The sequence below is a fragment of the Sciurus vulgaris genome (genome assembly GCF_902686455.1).
Source record: "Sciurus vulgaris genome assembly, chromosome: 9".
Taxonomy (NCBI): domain Eukaryota; kingdom Metazoa; phylum Chordata; class Mammalia; order Rodentia; family Sciuridae; genus Sciurus; species Sciurus vulgaris.
Window position 1 is genome coordinate 103475648 of NC_136469.1, and position 20796 is coordinate 103496443.

Genomic DNA, 20796 nt, shown 5'->3' on the forward strand with positions numbered 1-20796 from the left:
CTTCCACGGGCTCTAGCTCCCCCTCTTATACCTTAAATGTTGCAGAGCTCCAGGGCTTAGGTCTAAGACTTCCGCGTTTCTCTTTTCTACTGATCTCATGTAGTTCCATGGTTTATACACCATTAGTATGCAATTTGTCTCATCAGCTCTGACCTTTCCACTGAGCTATAAATTCAGATCCCCAAATGCCACATGACCATTCTCTACTTGAGTGATGTAAGCATTTTACACAAGTGACCAAAGTAGCTGGTGCACACCTGTAATCCCATCTGCTTCAGAGGCTGAGGAAGGAGGATCACAGGTTTGAGGCCAGCCTAGGCAACTTAAGGACCCTTCCTCAAAGTAAAAAAATTTGAAAAGTCTTTCGGTCCTCTCCCTGCCCCGTCGGAGGTTCCGGGGAGGGACTCAAACCCTGGTCCTTGCACATGCTGGGTGAGTGCTCTCCAAGAGGAGCCATCTCTTCAGCTTTAAAGTAAAAAAAATTTAAAGAGGAAATGGGGATAGAACTCAGGGGTAAAGTCAAGTTTGAATAGTTTGGACACATGAGGTTAAAGTTTTGAATAGTTTGGTATGCTGTCTGTGACTCAGCATTACGCCTAGCATGCCTGAGGCTCTGAGTTCAATCCCCAGCACAGCAAAAACAAAAACAAACAACAAAAGAGAGTTGCCCTTTGGACTGGTTCTCCATGTGAAAATTGTTCATTCTTCTTTCTTTTGCCTTCAGCTTATAGCATCCTCTCTTTTTTCTCCAATATTTAAGACAAAAACCAGAGTTGTTATTTCCCCTCCATTTCCTGTACCCCTCATTCAACCTCAAAAGTGCATCTTCAATACATTTGTTTCTTTCCATATTTGTTGCTTTTACTATTGTCTAAATTTCTGTGATCTTCTGTTGGCTCTTACCTGAATTACCACTATAGCCTCTGACCTGTTCCTCCAACTTCCTGTACGATCTGGCCACCACCAGTGTCCCACCTGCCCTAGTCAGGCTGCATTGTCTTTTTTTTTTTTTTTTTTTTTTTTTTTTTTTTATAACTCAAAAAGGCAAAGTCAGTCCTCCCTCAGATGGTTCAGTGCTGTCCCAGCCTGGACTGATGGACTCCTCCCATGACATGAGTCTCAGCACAGGCGTTCCTCCCAAATGCAGGGAAACTGTCCCCACCCCACCCCCATCACTGGAGCGTTATCTTATTTTATTTTCTTCATTATACTTTCACTGTCTGGATTTATCTCATTCCCATTTCCATCATGTGGTATGTCTTCCGTTGAAATATCAGCTCCCTGGAATTGAAGGCCTATTCTGGTTGATGTCATTCCCTGGACTATATTCCCAGGAGCAGAAGTATTGCCTGACACATCAGAGGCACTCCAGAAATATTGATTGACTGAATAAATAAATAAATTTTGTAATTATATTGTTTTAATATAAAACTGTTCTTGCCCTTCAGCTTTTTTTTTTTTTTTTTTTTTTTTGAGATAGAATTTCACTGTATTGCCCAAAATGACCTCCAACTCCTGGACTCCCTTCTCCACCCCACACCTGGCAATTTTTTCTCTTTCTTTATCTGTTGAGATGGAACTCAGGACCTTGTCCATGCTAAGCATGCTCTCTACCCCTGAGCTACACCCCAGGCTCCTGTCAGAGTGACTTGGACCCTAGGAAAATGTGTCTTGTTTCTCCCAAGGCTCTGGAGTTCCCCATACATATTTCATTCCTGGCCTTATAACTCATTCCTTACTTTGAAAACCTTTGTACCTTCCTTCGCTAGACCAGCCACCGCTAGAACAAAAATAGTCTCCAAACCCTTTCATATAAGGCTGGGGGTGTAGCTCAGGGTTAGAGTGCTTGCCTAGTGTATGTAGGGTCCTGAGTTCCATCCCGAGTACCACAAGCAAACAAATCAAACCCCCTTCAGAGTGAAAGGAGGGTGAGAATATCTGAACAAGCATCAGAGCTCATCAGTAAAATTATCAGTATAGGCAAAAATAGCAAACAGACAGTGTCTTGTTATAAAAATCTCCGCCCGCACACTTAAGCATTTGATTTACCTTTGATTTAAGTAAACAAATACACTTGCCTGGTGTGATTGATAAAAGGCTAAATGGTATTGGGGTGTGAAGAGAGAGATGAGACAAAGGTTCAAGTCCATGTTGAAAATGTGTAAATCCGATAGATGATAATTTTAGCCCACACACAGACTTTCCGAGGAGGGAAAACACATGAAACAAAAGCAGCATAAACATTTCTGCCTGGCTGTGTTTGTCCAAAGTAGTTAGAGGAGAGACAGTGCAGTGCTCTCCTTCCCAGCCACAAAATCCCAGCTTCAAATTCTGTGAGGTAGATTTAAAAAAAAAAAATTAAAATTCAAGTGAGTAAAACAAGAGAACTTTATCAGGATGTATTTTCTAATATAAAACGTGTCTGTGCCAAGTGAAGCTTACTGAACATTTTTAAGTGGAAAGCAGGAGCTGGGGACGTGGCTCAGAGGTAGAGCACATGGGCTCAAAGCCTTGGGTTCATCCGGGTTCTTCCCCGCAAAAGGGTGGGGAAATCAGAGACTGATTACTTACTCTTATTTACCTCTGTTTATTTTCCTTATTCAAAATTTGTTTTCAAATATGACAAGTCTTCTGTATCTAAGACAGTTTATCTTAGGAAACAAGTAACTCATGGGTTAAGTTCAAGTTTAGCAGTTCATGACTTAAGGATTTCTCTTATCAGATATGACATTTATTTTTGCTGACGTTTTTACTAAGTCTTTGCTTTTGTTTTGTTTTTGGTACTGGGGATTGAACCCAGGGGTACTTCACCACTGAGCTACATCCCTAGACCTTTTAAATTATTTATTTATTTATTTATTTATTTTTATTTTTATTTTTTTTTGGTGCTGGGGATCGAACCCAGGGCCTTGTGCTTACAAGGCAAGCACTCTACCGACTGAGCTATCTCCCCAGCCCCAAATTATTTATTTTTGAGACAGAATTTTTAAAAAGTTTTTTTAAAGTTTCCCCCATTAATTTATTGATGTTGATGATAATAGGAAGAACACAAAATAAGGTGTAGACTTTTAGCAAATATTAAGTATATTATACAGTATTTTTTAACTATAGACTCTACTATATAGTAAATCTTGAAGTTATTAATGCCAGAGTTCCAAATTTGTAGTTCTTTTATAAGGTATTAGTTATTCTGGGATACTTGCCTTTCAATACACAATTTTTTTATTTTTAAATTTTTATTCTAATTAGTTATACATGACAGCAGAATGCATTTTGACTCATTGTACATGAATGGAGCACAACTTTTCATTTCTCTGGTTGTACATGATGTAGAGTCATACCATTCATGAGATCACACATTACCTAGGGTAATTATGTCTGTTTCATTCCACCATCTTCCCCCACCCCATGCCCCCTTTCCTCCCCTCATTTTCCTCTGCCCAATTCAAAGTTCCTCCATTCTTTCCTTGCCTATCCCCCATCATGGATCAGCATCCACATATTACAGAAAACATTTGACCTTTGGTTTTTGGGGATTGACTTATTTTGCTTAGCATGATATTCTCCAACTCCGTCCATTTACCTGCAACTGCCATAATTTTATTCTCCTTTAAGGCTGAGTAATATTCCATTGTATATATATACCACATTTACTTTATCCATTCATCTATTGAAGGGCATCTAGATTGGTTCCACAGTTTAGCTGTTGTGAAATGAACTGCTACAAACATTAATGTGGCTGCATCACCGTAGTATGCTGATTTTAAGTCCTTTGGGTATAAACCAAGGAGTGGGATAGTTGAGTCAAATGGTGGTTCCATTACAAGTTTTGAGAAAGGATCTTGCTAAATTGACCAAAAAACCTCAAAATTGCCATCCTCCTTCCTTAGTCCCCTCCAGCTTCCCCCTAGTCACTGAGATTACAATGGTGCATTGCTGTTTCTTTACCAATAGAAGGAGAAAGTATTTTAAGTCAATATTGTTATGGTATGAAATACATAGAAGCAGAGCAGATTAAAACAACTATAAAAAATTTGTCATTTGCATTTGGTCTATCCATATGATTGTTATCTGCAAACAAACGATGTTGAAAAGATTTGGAACTTGTATTTAAAACAATGGTTTTGCCAAAAGGAATAGGAGTTGAAAAAGAAAAGTAACAAATATTAATAATTAGTCATGAGATTGTTTTTTGCAGTGCTGGGGATTAAGCCCTGGGCCTTCAGCATGCTAGGCAAGTGTCTACCACTGAGCCTCATTCCCAGCCCTAGTTATGAGATTTTGATTACAACAAAATTACTTTTTTCTTTAAATAATGATGGAAGATAAAATAAGCTAGTTTTTCTTCTTTTGAAAATTACTTGCCCATTATTACTGAATTGGAATGTACCAAAAGTAAATTAAAGGTACTTCTGAGTGTCATGATTATCACTTTAAAGCAGAGTGAAATCATTATGATGCTGCGGACCATGTCCTACTTGCTAAACATTAACTATAGATTGTCTAAGCTGATGAGAACCTGTTTGGCTTGTGGCCTGGGCCTTAACCATCTTTTCCATCAGCAATTTCATAGTATTATTAGTAAAGCTAGTTTTTTAAGCCCTGGTGCTTATTTTTGTGTTCGTTTCAGTAAACCTAACCCTGGGACTCCTAATACTTCCACTGTCAATCAATCTCCATTATTTATTAACTGCCTTCAGTGTTCTCTGCTATGTGCCTTGTCCAGCATTCACTCACTGCCAGAGACCAAAAAATCAAGATCAACGCCCTCTTCTCTGCATGACTGGCACTTTGTTAAGGACTGGAGGGAGTTAAATAAAATTAACTGTAGCTAAGAGGGAAGCTCAGGAAGGAGGCTTATCACAGCACAGGCTTCCAGCAGTCTCACCTTCAATTGGATTTTTTTTTAACTTTATGTAGTTATTACTATTATTGTTTTTGGTACTAGAGATTGAACTTAGGGGCATGTTACCACTGAGTTACATCTCCAGTCCTTTTTTATTTTTTATTTTTGAGATAGGTCTCGCCAAATTGCAGAGGGTCTTGCTAAATTGTAGAGCCTGGCCTTGAACCTGCTATCCTCATGCCTCAGTCACTGGAGTTACTGGGATTATAGGTGTGTGCCACCATGCAGAAGCTAGTGTAGTGTTTACCTGTTGTCCCAGTTACCCGGGGCTGAGGCAGGAGGAGCAAGAGTATATAGTGAGATCCCACTTAGGAAAAAAGCAAATACAAACTCCAGGCAAGTATTAAAGCTTTCCACAAAGGAATAATGCACCCTCAAAGATAATATACAGCTCTGAAGAGTGAATTTTGGGAGCAAAAAGAACTTTCCTGCATTTCTGTTCCTAGTGACAAGGTTGGGGAGCCTGGCTGGCTGTGAAGAGCCAGGAATGAGCTGAAGGAGTGAGGTGCTTGATTTATCTTCTTTCTTTTGCACTTCAACTGCAAAAAGACCAGACAGAATGGCACAAGTGAGTCAGATATCAAATCTCTTTTTTTGCATGAGTCTGGGTGTTCAATATTTTTAAAAAATCAGCCTGGAATTCTTGAAAGCATGGACGTCCTAGGAGGAAGTGGTGAGAAGGAGAGAACACAACACAGAGGTGGCACTGCCTTATCCTTGAGGGTCTTTCTAAGGGCCATTTAGGGTGGGGCCCTTTTGCCTGGAAATTCTGATTGTAGGCAGTCCCAGGATCCACATCCGAATGCAAGACAGATGAGGGAAGTTGATAAGGGGTGCGTGTGTGTGTGTGTGTGTGTGTGTGTGTGTGTGTGTGTGTGGTAGATCTGGCACATTTATGTGCCAGGATCCCTGGTCTTCTCCAGGAGCCCCTCACAAGGCTCAGAGGCAGCGCACAAGGAAGGGAGCTTTCCTGAAGTATCTGGTGGTGGTATTGTCCTCAGCTCACTAAGAGGACTCTGAACAATGTGACTCCTATTAGAAATGAGAACAAGTACCTATTGTTTAGGACTAAACAGCTCTAAGTGTTTCTTCTAGAGATAATTAATTTAATTAAAATGGTCCCTGAAGCCAAAGGAGCTTCGTATGGAGCTCTGCACACATTCCTTCCAAATTCCAGCACAGAGCTATTCAGAATTAGCAAACTATCCACCCCGCAGCTCACACATGCCTCTGAGGCTGGGGGAGGGGCATTCGTAAGTTACCTTGTAAAGAAATGATCATCTTTTTTTTTTTTTATTTGTTCTAATTAGCTATACATGACAGTAGAATGCACTTTGACACCTCATACATAAATGGAGTATAACTTCTCATTCTTTTGGTTGTACATGACGTAGAATCACATGGTCGTGTAGTCACGTATGCACATAGGTAATAGCATCTGATTCATTCTACGATGCTTTCTTCCCCCAAACCACCTCCCCTCCCTTCACTATCCTCTGCCTAATTCCAAGTACCTCTGTTTTTCCCTACACCGCCCCCCGCCCCCCAATTGTGAATTAGCATCCACATACCGGAGAAAACATTAAACCTTTGGTTTTTTGGGATTGTGAACTTTGTTTCCAATGATGTGGACATTTTTTTCTTTGGAGTGGTGGAAGAAGAGAAATTTGTCTTGTTGATTGCTTTCAAATCAGAGTCACAGTATAGCCTCAGCACCTTGGTGCTCAATAAATAAATGAATGGATTTATTCAATGAACAAATGAAGATCTACTCCTTTGGGAATAAACTGCTTTTGGTCTGTTACCTTCTTGTAAGTAAATTGAGTAGTATTTGATCTTAGATCAAAACTACCAAGCTGCCATGTATCCCAAGAGGACAATTAAGGACTAAGGCAATGAATGGTGGCTTATTTATTGTGGATATAATTTAATATGTTTATTCCAAATCATGAGGCAGGCACATTTGGGGAGGCCACATGGAGGGGCCATTTGGCAAGCAGACTGTGGAGTCAGGAAGACTGGGTTCCTGGCTCTCTCCCTTTCTTGTGACTTGCCCTTGGGCACACTTAAAAAACTTCTCTCAGCCTCAGTTTCTTCCTCTATAAAACAGAATGATATAAAACCCAATGCATGTTTTTGTGATGTTTAAGTAAAATATTTCATTTGTTTGGCATGTGCCAGAAGTCTGCTACATGCTGGGTACTGTCCTTTGGGGTGTGTCAGTGAACAGAATGAAGATCCTTATCTTTTGTGACTTTTGCACAAGTCTAGGGAGGGCAGGGGGATGAGAAGCAAACAAAACAATTTATAAGTATAATAAACAGCATATATAATACATTAGGGGTTCTGCATGCCAAGAAAATAGTAGTGCAGGTCAAAAGTTGGGAAGTCACGTTGTAGGACATGGGCGACTGGGAGTGAGTAGCAATTTTCTATGGGATGGGTGGGAGGGGGACCCTTGGAAGGGGGATGCTTGAGCCCTTCCCCCCAACAACCCTCCCTCCACCCCGAGGAAGCAGGCCTTCTGCACTTCTAGAAACAGTCACTCAGGGAAAACAGCAGCCAGTGCAGAGACCAGTAGGCAGAGTGTGCCAGCCCTGTTGGGGAGAAAAGATCTAAGGATCCAGTGTGGCATGTGGGGGAGAGTCCCTGCAGGTCAGGTTGTACAACTGGGACAGCCTCTCTTGGTGAGTTCTAAACATCGCTGGTGTGGGCCGATGGTTATGGGAGAAAAACAGCAGGTTTGTGTGCGATGATCAATTGTGTGAATGATCCGGTGGAGTGAGAATCAGTGATGCAGGAGAGAGGAGATCAAGTGGCCAGAGGATGGCAGAGTGAATGGACAAGGAGGACATGCAGGTTGAGCATTCCTGACCCCAAGTCTCCAATCTGAAATGCTGAGATTCAAAATTTCTTTACCTCCCTGCCACATGACACTCAAAAAGTTTCAGGTTTCAGAGCATGTCAGGTTTTGGATTTTCAGATTAGGAATGCTCAACCAGTAAAATCTATGCCAATACTCCAAAATCCAAAAAAACTCCAAAACCCAAGGCAGCTGTGGTCCCAAGCAGGACTATGAATGCAGGCAACATTAAGGATCCACTTTACTGTTTTATTTTTTCTCTTTCCATTTTTTTAATTGGTGCATTGTAGTTTTGCACAATGATGGGATTTGTTGTTACATGCACACACTATAACAAGATTATTTGACCAATATCACTCCCCCCGCACTTCCCCTCCCTCCCTGCCTTCAACCCCTTGGTCCCTTTCTTCTCCTGATCTCCCTTTGACTTTTATGAGATCCCTGCATCCCCACTTTTCTTTTCCTTTTTTCTTTCTAGCTTCCACATGTGAGAGAAAACATGATCCTTGACCCAAGTTTGGCTTATTTCACTTAACATAATGGTCTCCATTTTCCTGCAAACAACATAATTTCATTTTTCTTTATGGCTGAATAAAACTCCATTTTGTATACATACCACATTTTCTTTATCCATTTACTTGTTGATGGATTCCAAGATGTTTTCTATAACTTGGCTATTGTGAATTGTGAATTTTGCTGCTATAAACATGGGTATGCATGCATCACTGTAGGATGCTAACTTTATTTCTTCAGGATAAATACTGAGGAGTGGTGAACTGGGTCATATGGTGGTTCCATGCCTGGTCTTTTAAGGAACCTCCATACTGATTTCCATATTAGTTGTACTAGTTTGCAGTACTACCAATAGCATAAAAGTGTTCCTTTTCCTCCACATCCTCTCCCCATTTAAGGATTCATGATAAGGAACTCAGAAAGAGACCAGTCTGCAAGTCAAACTTTTCATGAGACATATCAACCACTCCAGTCTAAGCAAAGTGTTGGATTTTTCCAGTGTTGTTTTGCTAAGCAAGTGTGACAGGCCAGAGAAGGGCAAGGTGTTTGAGGGGTTCTGAAGTGGGTAATTAATACAAACTGACATAATCAGATCAGGGGAGAAAATAGGACCTGGTATATAAAGGGGGGAAGGACCAAGGCAGGGGAGCCCAATGGTCTAGAAGGATTGGAGGTATTGAGGTGCTGGGAGGAGCATGCTGGAAAGATGGGAGGTGAGGTCAGAGTGGAATGTGTCAAGGTGGTGAAAATACAACTAAAATCTCAGGATCATGTTTGATACAGAGCAGATGCCCAGTACTAAGTTGCAATTGTTAAAGGTTTGTAATACTTTATCTAAACCCCACTAAACCTATGTCTTGTAATCCAGTGCAGAAGACATGTTTGGGTAGCCCTAGGATGGCGGCTGGCGTTGAGCCAAGAGGTGGCGCGTAGTTAGTGTTAACACGGCGTGATCTACTTTTGCCTCACTAGTTAATGTCTCCTTTGTGCTAGTGGTCAACAGATATTCCTCATTCTTTCTTGATTGGTACCGAGGGGCGTGCCTCAATTGTGCTAATCCTAAACTGATTGGCTGCCTTAGGTATATAAGACACGCACCTATAGGAAGCACCTCGGATAAGCCACACCTCTAGATCGCTGGGCAGAGGATAAGCAGCACCTCTGATAGATCGCTGGGCGGAAGACTAAGCAGACACCTCTAGGTTGCGGGTTGATGATGGCAGATTGCAGAATGCAGGTTGCAGCTCGCAGAATGAAGAGTGCAGGATGCAGGACGCACCTCTAAGAAGAAGCAGCAGAACTCTAAGAAGAAACAGATCTCTGATAAGCGTAGAAGCCTGTCTTTCTCTAAAACTTCCTCTATAAGCAAAGCCTATCTTTCTCTCAAAGCCTCTCTTTCTCTAAAATCAAGCAAGCTTCTCTTCCTCTATAAGCTAGAGAATAAATAAGCAAGCAAGGAAGCAGCTCAGGAATAGAAGTAGTTTATTTCCAGTCCACCTCTGAAAAATACCCGCGCAATTGTTGCCGCGGGCGGCGACAATCCAGAATTCTTTAGACTGTAGAAGTGCTGTATGGTACATGTTTATACACCCACACCAAGGTTTTGGAAAACCTTCTGCAATCCAACACACTCATATGTCTTTAATGCAAATCTGTTAACTGTTCATATTAAGTGGGATACAAGGTGTCAGGTAGGTACAGGTCAGTTTTGCTATTTAGTAAGTTTGGGCTCTAAATTTAAAAAGCAAATCAACAATATTGGTTTCTGAAAGCCTTTGAGATTACTGAATTGCAGAGAAGGTGACACTGTACTGACACTTGGACAGAGCATTGTGACCTTAGGGGAAATCATTACATCTCTTGAGGCATTAGTTACTTAAGTGGAATAAAGAGGACTTAGAGTTTGGAGATTTCTGAGCTCTCTCCAGCTCAGCATGTTATGATTCCTTGAAACCCTTTGCTGGACTTTCAAAAAAACAAATTGTTTCACTAATAAAGTCTTCATAGGACAATGGGATAGAGAGGCTAGGCCTAAATTGTCTATTGATAAATGACTTATTTTAAAAGTTTTTCACTTACTGTTTTTAGATATACATAACAGTACAATGTTTTTTGACATACCATACATACGTGGAGTGTAACTCCCATTCTTGTGGTTGTACATGATATGGAGTTACACAGGTTGTATAATCATACATGAACATAGGAGAGTTATGTCTGATTCATTCTACTCTCTTTCCTATTTCCATCCCTTCTGCCTTCCCTTCATTCCCCTTTGTCTAATTCAGTGATCTTCTATCTCCCCCCGCTTATCGTGTATTAGTATCCACCTATCAGAGAGAACATTTGGCCTTTGGTTTTTTTGGGGATTGGCTTATTTCACTTAGCATGATATTCTCCAGTTCTTCCCATTTACCGACAAAATGCTATAATTCCATTCTTGTTTTGACTAATATTTCATTTTGTATATACATCACATTTTCTTTATTCATTTATCCATTAAGGGCAACTAGCTTGGTTCCATATCTTAGCTCTTGTGACTTGAGCTGCTACACTTGATGTGACTGTGTCCCTATACTATGCTGATTTTAGGTCCTTTGGGTAATATACCAAGGAGTTGGATAACTAGGTTGAATGGTGATTCCATTATAAGTTTTCTGAGGAATCTTCATACTGCTTTCCAAAGTGGTTGCACCAATTTGCAGTCCCACCAGCAATGTATGAGTGTATCCTTTTCCGCACATCCTCACCAACATTTATTGTAACTTGTATTCTTGATAACTGTCATTCTGACTGGAATGAGATGGAATCTCAGCATGCTTTTAATTTGCATTTCTCTAATTGCTAGAGATGTTGACCATTTTTTCATATATTTGTTGACTGTTTGTATTTCTTCTTCTGTGAAGTGCCTGTTCAGTTTCTTTGAAATGGTTTATTTTGATTGAACTTTTTATAGTTCAACTTAAACTGAAATTAACAGAAGAATTAAGAAACTTTCCTTTCTATATTCAAAGCTAAAGAAAAACATGTCGACCACAGGAAATTTAGCATTCATCAAATTTTGTGAAATGTCACAGATCAGATAGATTAGAAGTCCAGATGACTTAATAAAGTTTTAATAAAAAGTATTTTTTAAAATCTGCATTGTGTAATTAATTTTTTGTGCTACTGGGGATTGAACATGGGGCCTTGTACATTAAATTAAATTTTATTTTTTAATAACTTATTTCCCAACTGATCTTCAGCCACAACTTGCTCAGATGGCTAGATGAGGCAGATTTTAATTGACTGCATAATATCATTGCATATAAAATGCTAAAGAATGCCTTCTTGAAGTAGATGAAATACATCCCCTGCTTTTGGTAGTTCCTTAATTATCTCAGCAAATCTTTCCTTTGTAGGAGCAGCAGAGAGTCGTGTCAGCCCACCATTGTGTAGTTACATATTCCCGGGGGGAAACTTCCCAGTGTGGAATTCACCATCTACAAGTGAACCCAAGTGGAAAGAACAGAAGCGGAACATCCTGCATGCATCCAACTGCCATTGCCACTTGGACTTGACTTTGATTCTTGTCCTTCAAACTTACTTTACATATTGACTTTTCTCCAGATTTCAAGATGTTCTTTACCCCTTTCCTTCCTTTCTTTTTCTTTTCTTTCTTTTTTTTTTAAATTTTAGCTAAATGCTACTCATTTTTTAATCCACAGTAGGTGATGACTTAGGGAAGCCTTTTCTGTCCCCACTCCCACTGTCCTTTCCCAGATTAGAATGGGTGTCCTCCCTAAGTGCTCCTGGAGTAACACGGCATAGTCTCCATTGGCGGACGCACTCTTGCAGCGTCCCAAGCTTGTCCCATGCATCTGTCTTAGGCCCCATTGCTTCTCAGGGGCTTACCTGTGTTAGGCTAATTAAAGATAGAGTTCAACGTCACAGAGGCAGACCTTGGCACTGTAAACCCAGGGCAGTTTTCATCCTGCTCTGGCTGAGGCTCAGGGAAAAAGAAATGAGATGCACCCTGGCTGGTGAGAGGAGTTAAGAATTACCCTTCCTCACCACCCCAGGCACATGTGAATGCCAAAGCTGAAAGGTCCCCAGGCAAACAGGGGCCTCCATCTGATCAGACAGAGACAGCACTTGTCTTAGGGGGCGTCAGCAGATAAAAGAGGAAAAGCAATAAAGGATGCAGCGGCACGCACCTGTAATTCTGGCGACTTGGGAGGCTAAGGCAGGAGGAACACAAGCTCAAGACAAACTTGAGCAACTTAGGGAGACCCTGTCTCAAAAAATAAAAAGGACTAGGGATGTAGTTCAGGGGTAGGGTGCCCCTGGGTTCAATCCCCAGTAGTAAAAAAGAAAGAGAAAGAAAAAGAAGATCCTGTTCCCAAGGCATACATTTGGCAATATGACAAATATTTATTATGCTTCGTGTGCCAGATACTACATAGTGGTATCTATCCAAGGAGCCCCAGAACATCCTCTTCTGGGGGCCTTTATTCCCTAAGGAAAGACTGTGGGGGTTCAGATCAAATGAGACATCTAGGTCTCACCATGGTGTTACCTTGTGCATCCCTGATTGTTATTAAGAAAGGGTGTGGACCACCCACCACATACTCCTAAAGACCCATCACTGCCCTGTGTACAGATAGCTAAACACCAAACACGCTCTCAAACTTCAGACTTAGCATTGATCCTAAACTCAAGCTCTCAAACTGCTTGTTGTAAACAAATTCCATTAGTCAGCCTGCTGTCTAAGGCTCTCAGGTTTCCACTAATTAAAACAGGAGACTAGTGAAAGGTTCATTTTTAAATATCTGCTCAGGGGTGCATGTCCACACAAGAGGAGGTCCTGGAGTTTCCTACCTGGATATCACTATGTAGTGCTTGGGATTGGTTCTTGGTAAATATTGGTTGTATTATTGAATGAAGCCTTGAAAATGGAGTCTTGTTCTTTTCTCCTTTCCTCTGTTTAACATTGTTGCCTGGGTTAAACAGGGTGGGTTCACAGCTGCACAGGACTTTGAAGCCCTCCTATGCAGGAGTAAAGTTCTCTAGGTGCACAACCGAGCCTCCCTCTTTGGCTGCAGAGTCCAGCCAACATCCTCGCTGGCTCTGATCATTATTTGTATGAATGTGGGAGCAACAGAATAGTTACTCCACAGAGTAGCCTGGAACCTAGCTGCTTAAGGCATGATTCTCAGACTGGCACATCGGTGTCACCTGGAGCTTACTGAAATGCAGAGGCTCAGGTCCCACCCCAGATTACCTAAACCAGAACCTGCGTTTTAATAAAATGCACAGGAGATTTTTAAAATATTTTAAATTTATTCATTTATTTATTTTTTATTTAGCTTTTAATTTTTCACCATTGTATACAAATGGGGTGCATCATTTAGTTTCTATGGTTGTGCACAATGTAGATTGATACCATTTGTGTAATCATACACGTACATAGGGTAATAATGTCTGTCTCATTCCACCATTTTTCATACCCCTCTCCCTCTCATTTCCTTTTACATATTCTAAAGTTCCCCCATTCTTCTCTCATTCCCCACCTCCCCACCCCCATTATATATCATTCTCCACGTATCAGGGAAAACTTTTGGCCTTTGGTTTTTTGGGCTTGGCTTATTTCACTTAGCATGATATTCTCCAATTCCATCCATTTATTTGCAAATGCCATAATATTATTCTTCTTTATGACTGGATAGTATTCCATTGTATATATTTACACAGGAGATTTTTGAGAATGCTAAAATTTATTAAACGTGAAACTGGAAAGTCAAAGGAAGACCAAAACAGGAACTCCCAAATATAGATGACCAGGAAGACAGCTCAAAGAAAAATAGAAAGGGTGGGCTTGAACTGCAACCCAACTGAAAGTCAGTCCAAGGGTGGTGATGGTGGGGCAGAGGAAAATGAGAAATGACACATAGTTATGCCAGGCCTAGAGCTAGAACTCAGGGAAACAAACAGGACCAATGTCAGTGATGGAACGTGGTTAGGGCTTGGTGGACCCTGGCTTTGGGGTCAGAAGAGGTTTAGCGTCACACATCCTTGGAATTCCAGTCTTGGCTTGTTATCTACTGTTCTATCACAAACCATTCTATAACTTAGTGACTCACTACAACTACTATTTCTTTGTTCCTGATTTGATGCGTAGGCCTTTTCAGCCTGCTTAACTGGGATGGTGGGTCTCTGTCTATGACTCAGGTATTTCAGTCAGCTGCAGATCACTTGGGTTGGTTGGTTCCACGTGGCCTCACCGGTTTCTTATGTCTGGTTTGGCTGTAATGACTGGGCTAACTGGGCCTCTCTCCATGAAATCTCATCCTCGAGGAGGTGAGCCTGATTTTGTTCACAGGTAAGTGTTCACAGGGCCAGAGCAGCAGCTGAACACCCTTCAGGGCTCAAAGCTTGGGGATCACTTCCCCCACATTCTATCAGTCAGGGCAAGTCATAGGGTCAGCCTGGTGGGATGAGCTTCACAGAATGTGTGGACATCTGCTTCACTGCCAGCTGCCAGCTCATTGACCTGCAGCAAGTTACTTAACCATTCTGAGCTTCAGTTTTCTTGTCCTCTAAAATGTAAACAATTATACCTTTTTAATTGTGTTTTATTATGAGATTCACAGTGCTTGCAATTGGCATGTAATTAGCACACAATCAATGGTAACTGTTATGATTAGTGCATAGGTCTATTAGCCATCCCAGGGAGTCCTCTCTCTACAGCCTTCTTTCCAATTCTGCATGGAAAGTACTTTTCAAGTTGCTATAATATTTCATTGACAGGTTTGAAAAGAGGGTCAGAGAGAGGTGTGTGTTTGTGGGAGATAGAGAAAGAGAGAGACAGAATACAAGAGTGATCTGAGGACCACTGACTGATAAAAGAGAAAGAAGGGCCTGGTATGGTGTGCACACCTGTAGTCTCAATGACTAGGGAGGCTGAGACAGGAGAATTGAAAGTTCGAGGCCAACCAGGCTCAGCCATTTAGGGAGAACTTGTCTCAAAATTAAAAAAAAAAAAAAAAAAAAAAAATAGTGCAAGGAATGTAGCTCAGTGGTAAAGAACTTATGGGTTCAATCCACATTATCTTCTCCCCCCAAAGAAAATGAAGATGAAGGAAAACTGGATATTTGGGTGCATAACTTACAGAAATTAGGCACCCCATTGACCAGGCAAGTCATATACCATCAACAATGCAGAGCCTTTCCATTAAGAGAAACCACGGACGAGCATCACTACAGAGTTCTTTAGAAATGAAGAGTCTGGAGCCCCAGTAGGGACCACATCAGACTCTGTACCCGAATGAAATCCTGGGGGATTTCTATACACATTGCAACTTGAGAGGCCCTGATACAGAGCCCAGGTCCACCTCACCTGCTCTGCTGCTTCTGAACGGGGGTGCAGCCCTTTGGAACAAACAAAACTACCTCATAAGGATTTGCTGGGAAGTGGAAAGAACCCGTTTCAACTTTCCCTCACCTTGTAAGACCAAGTGGGTCAATTGAAGGGGACCAACTGGTTTGAGTCCATCACTCTGATCAAGTGATAGGCAGAGCCAGGGAAAGGGAAGAGAGAGACGCAGAATCTTGTAGGATTTCATTTAAATAATTCTAAGGACCAGAGTGGAAGAATAAGAAAACATTCAGAATAGGATCAAATAAAAAATAAATCATTTTGACCGATAAAGTGGTAAGCTAACTGAGGCAGTATCTGACATATAGATATGCCAGGTAAGGATATATTTTAAAATTGGGAGTGACCAGCATCTTCTAATGGGCATGGACTTGGAGATGTTTCTGCTGATGGTAATGATGAAGAGTTTACTATGTCGAAGGCCGTTGTCATGGAGCGAACCAAATCTCATACTGAGTATGAGACGCCTGTAAGGTCTGACTAAGGAATCTCACACCTCAGCCAAAACCCTCCGGCCAAACGAGTGTTTGTCCTGTCCAAGGAGTGACTTCCACTGGTGTGGGACAGTGAAACTGCTCTTAATGGGACTTCATCCTGTTCGGGCTTTGAGCTAGGGAGGTAGTGAAGTAAACCAAATCCATAGGTTTAGTATTTTTATATAAGCTTGGGAAGAGATTTTTATAAATCTCAAGGACAATGTGTGTTTGTTTGCTATTTCAAATGTTTGTAAAAGAGTATTTGGCCTGCTAGAGAATTGTGATCTCGACTTAAAGAGTGTATTTTGTAATTTTTAGTTGAAAGGTATAAAGATTTAAAAGCCTTTTGGAAGGCTTAAGAGAATTTGAGTTACTATAGTTTCATTTTCCTAGAGTCACATAAGTATTTGAAAATATTTTGCTTGTTAGAAGCATTCGAATTCCTAAAAAAGATTCTGTATATTAAAACTATAAGTGCAATTTGAAATCTATAAAGTAACTTAAGTACCTTAATGAGATCATTTAGTAGAATTTAGTTCCTATAGCTTTAGTTGACAGAAATTTAATTCCCTTGAAAATGATGGTTAAACTTTACTTGATTTATAAATAGAATAATAACATTTCTATGTTGAACTTTAAGACTTTAAGAAAACTAGGTTTTAGAATTAGTTAAAATTTGTTCCTTTAATGAATTCATGTTAAATTTAAAAACTCCAGGTCTCTACGAATTGTCTCAATTATGCTCTAAAAGTTCCCTTGAAGGACTCTAAATTCTTGTTGACATAAATAATTTAAATTGTCAGCTGTACCCTATAAGTTTAGAGACATTTTGAAGCCAGGAATGGTTTTTTCAAGCACGAGGCTCACCTCTCACCCAGACTTTCAAAGCCACAACATCTTCAGCTTCATTTGTAAAATTCTCCAGCACACAAGCTATAGATACCTGGCCAGCTGACTGCACAATGGCCTCTAGGGTGGTCCCTTCCAGTTACGGCCACCACCTGCCTTGCCTCCAGAATCCCATCACAGGCAGAGGAGGTGGCTAAGTCACCCATGACCCCCAGCTGAAGTTCTTCCATAATGGCTGTTGACCTGTGTGTCCTTAGAATCACCAGGGTTTGTTAGCTCACTGTCTCCTCTCAAAAAACTTGGAGCTCAAGCCTATATTACAGATTGCACATGGCTTGCAGAATTCTGTTTTAAAATGGTGCTTAGCTTTAAAGAACATATTTTCCTTGCAGCGCAAGGCTGCCTTCCTGATGATGGGGATGTTTGGGACCCAAACATCCAGACACCCAAATTTAAGACAGGCTTGGGCTTCCACAGACTGCCCAAACATATGTCTTATCTTTTTCCACCAGGAGACTTTGATTCCATTGACTATTCTGGGACTTGGGGGAAAAAAGAAAACAAAGACAAGATTCTCCACCAGCACTCCCTGTAGAAATGACTTTGCCCGCCTAGTTTGAGAAGCCAGCAGGCTAAATAATGGAAATTTCCTGGACACTGGTCTACTGATGTCTGGTGGGTACTTAATGTTGTCAGGTCTGTCCCATTCTCCACCTTTGTGGGGAGTCAAGGAGAGAGGGAAACCTAGACAAAACAGCAAGATTTTTCTTAATCCAGGATGCTAAAAGGCAAGCTCTTGATGTCTTTGCTTCTAAATCTGTGGGCTTGATGGTGATGGGTATTGTTTCTGCCCGCTTCCTTTTTCCTTGGTTCTTTCCCTTTTGAAACTTTTCTTTTTCAGTACAGTTGTCCCTCAGCCTCCACAAAGGATTGGTCCCAGAACCCCCCAGGATACCAGAACCCAAGGATGCTCTAGATCCTTATATAAAATGGTATAGTAGTTGCGAAGAACTATGCACATTCTCCCATATACTTTAATGCATCTCTGATTGATTATAATACCTAATACAATGTAGATGCCATATACATAATTACAGTACTGTATTGTTTAGGAAGCAATAACAAGAGGGAAAAGTCTATACATATTAGAACAGATGCAATTTTTTTTCCCAAATATTTCCTATCTGAATCTGAGAAGGTAGACTCTGTAGGCGGTGAGGGCTGCCCGTACCTTGTTACAGGACATACTGCAGTAGTGTACCTATGCTTATCTTACCTTCACCCCAGGGCAAAGCTTGTGGCTTACTCCTCCTCATATTCCCTGGTAGCACCTTCCAGAGCAACTTGCACATTCTAAATGCCCAGGAAACATTTGTGAACAAATGAATGAGCTAAAGTAGCCACTAATAAAATCAGAAATGCTTATAATGAAACATAGAAGTGATACTTTGTTTGTTTCAAGTTCTGACATTTTTTCCTTCTTTAAATTTTAAATGTAGGATTAACCCTAACCTCATGGCTATGGGGTATTATTAAATATGTACATATCTTAAGCATTTTAAATATGCACATATCTTATGTATCAGGTCTACTCTTACACTCACTAATGGAGAAAGAATTATAGAACCTAATTGAAATAGAAAGATTATTTGGCTAATAATAGCTATTATTATTACTAACTACATTATTAATAATAGTAACATTGATTGGTAATTAGGCACTTACCATATGGGAGGCATTGTGCTAATCACTGCATGTACATCACGGCATGATGGTTGAAAACAACCTTGTAAAGTAGATATTCTTGCTATTTTCATGTTACTGATCAAGAAAATATACTCTAAGAGGTTACATCATTTGCCCTGGGTGCCAAAGATCTTTTAAATGTTTTTATATCTGACTTTGATCACAGCAGATTTATCTTCCCAGTACATTTTATTCAAGCTAAAATGAAAATAATTTATATATTTAGAAAATAGAAACTGATAGTGAGTGGCAGAAAGTGGTTGAAGTTGACAGGGATTGAAGTTCGTTGCAGGTTATGCACTTTTTCTTTAGACTATTATTGAATCCTAGTGTTGGTAATGCACTGCTCCAGGAAGTTGGGAGGCATAGAAATGATGGAGGACTTCAGTCCTCCCTGGTAATGGGGATGCATCCTGATTACAAATAATAACAACACAAGGAAGAGCATTGTGTCCCCTGAGCAGACAGCAGAGAAGTGCACAGGATCTGAGAAGAGAAACATCACTCACAGCGTCTTCAGAGAGGGGGCTGGGGGGGGGGGTCACAGAGGGTGTGCATGGGAGGTGATGGGTCAGGAGGCAAAGAGGAGCTCTTCCTGAAGAGGAGACAGGTGGCCGTGAAAACACACCTTGAAGCCACAGGTACTTCCACTGCTCTCCCCAGCTACCCTTTCTGACTCAGAGGAAAGGTTTGCACCTGGTCTTCCATCCTGACACACCTGTCTCCTGGTTCCTTCCCAAGGTCACATACACTTGCTCCGGGTTTTGTCATCTTTTAAATGGAGACCTTTCCTTCATCCCATTCTCTTTGCAGGTATTGTTTCTTTCCATTACACTCTTCAACAAACAAAGGTCTCTGTGGCAGGGCATGGTAGTGCACACCTATAATCCCAGCAGCTTGGGAGGCTGAGGTAGGAGGATCTCAAGTTCAAAGCCAGCCTCTTAGGGAGGCCCTAAGCAACTTAGTGAGACCCTGTCTCTAAATGAAACTCTTAAAAAGGGCTGGGGATGTGTCTCAGTGGTTAAGCACCCCTGGGTTCAAATCCCTGGAACCAAAAAACAAACAAGCAGAAACCCTCTGCTCTCCAGATCCGCCCCCCTCCCCTCTCCGTGTGGCTTGCAGTGCCATCCTGCAGTCTACTTGGTGCCCTTGCTCCCCCCACAGGGATTCCACCCCTAACAACACTGCTTGGTGGATGATCACTGTCAACTCCACAAACACGCAGCCTGCCTGGCGGGTGATCCGTGGCTCGTGTCTTTTCTCCTGGCGAGTGCAATGTGCCCTGGCTGCAGGACCACGCTCTTTGGCGGGCTCCTCTCCGTGCCTCAGGTCTTGAGCGGTGTGCTCTGACCCTGATCTTCAGCCTGCATTTATTCTCACTCCACACGGTCCTCGGGGATTTCACTGACTCAATGGATTCATCGGTCTCTTCTTAGATAAGTACAGAAGAGCTCTAATGTGGCCCCCGAATCTGCCCTTCCCAAGCTCCCCTGTGCCCCAGGTCACTGGAGCCCAAATGCTCAGACTGTCCTGAGCTACTGACCTGCACAGCCAAGAGCACCTCAGACCAGCCCAGTGGAGCTAACCCCGTCCCACTCCTGATTCCGTTGCTCTACTGAACCCCACATGTGCAGTCGGCCTGTTCCCCTGCCTGCCTGAGTGGGCATCGAGCCCCTTTCTGTGCCCACTGGTGTCTTGTGGAAGTGGAGTGCTGAAGGTCTCGGGGCCTGTTTGTTCTTTTCCTCTCTTGGGATGCAGTTCGCTGTCTTCTCCTTGGAGCATCCTGACAGTCTCCTACATCTCTCCTCTTCAGCTTCTTTTACTTCAAATTCATACCCCCCTGTGCTGGGGGACTGATCCCAAACACCCCCAGAGCTATTTCACTCTTCTGCTCACAGTTCTCTATTGCCAGCAGAACAAAGAACCCCCTGCTCAAGGGCACTGAAAGCTCCTGCCCCTGTTCCCAGCCTCTTCCACTCCTCTGTGACCACTGCAAGTCCTGGTTACAGCTGAAGACCTGTGGTTC